Source organism: Octopus bimaculoides, chromosome 12, assembly GCF_001194135.2.
Source record: "Octopus bimaculoides isolate UCB-OBI-ISO-001 chromosome 12, ASM119413v2, whole genome shotgun sequence".
Lineage (NCBI taxonomy): Eukaryota > Metazoa > Mollusca > Cephalopoda > Octopoda > Octopodidae > Octopus > Octopus bimaculoides.
In genome coordinates, this window is record NC_068992.1 from 6,532,441 (window position 1) to 6,533,321 (window position 881).

Below are 881 nucleotides of genomic sequence, written 5' to 3' on the forward strand. Positions count from 1 at the left end.
TATATATATATATACATATATAATATATATATATAGAGAGAGAGAGAGATGTTTATATACGTGTGTGTGTGTAGATAGATAAGATAGATAGATAGACACACGAAAATATATGTGTATACACATATATCCATAAACTTACATATGCTCACATATATACATACATACATGTATACATTCGCATAGTTGTACATTCAAGTTCATTGCATTTATATATCGGTTGTATATTAGTGTTAATGCAAAAATTAGATGCTAAAAGTAATTAAAGCGGCTGATACGATTTTGTTGTACTTCATACCAACTAAGTTCAATTCCTACCGTTCGAGGTTTGTTTTTTAATCTTTCTAAGGTCAATAAAATAAAGTAGTATTTAAAGACTAGGGTTAATGTAAATTGACTGCAGTTGTTCCTTTAAAAATATTTTGTACGTATTCATATTTTGAAGATTGGTAAGAACACGTTCAGTACCAGAGGTTGACGGAATATTTTGTGGGTGGTTCTTTACATGTTCTAAGTTCAGATCACAACAGAGTCGATCGATTTTTCCCTTTTGTCATTCATCTACCGGATAAATTTAGGGAAGATAACATAAGCAATCATTCTAAGATCTGGAGTCCACTTCCATTATCAATCAGTCAAATACTGACTTCGATTTAGCGGCCAATATTCTCTCCACCACTTCCCAGCCCAAATATATGTGACCTGTCTATGTCGGCAGAATAGTTAAGGCGTTGGAAACATTACCTTGCAGTATTTTTTTGTTACACCTCTTTATAATTTGATTTCAATTCCTACCAACTTTGATCTTCTGAAGTTGATTAAATAAGTACCAGTCAAGTATTGATGCTCTTTCTGTCTCTCTCTCTCTCTCTCTCTCTCTCTCT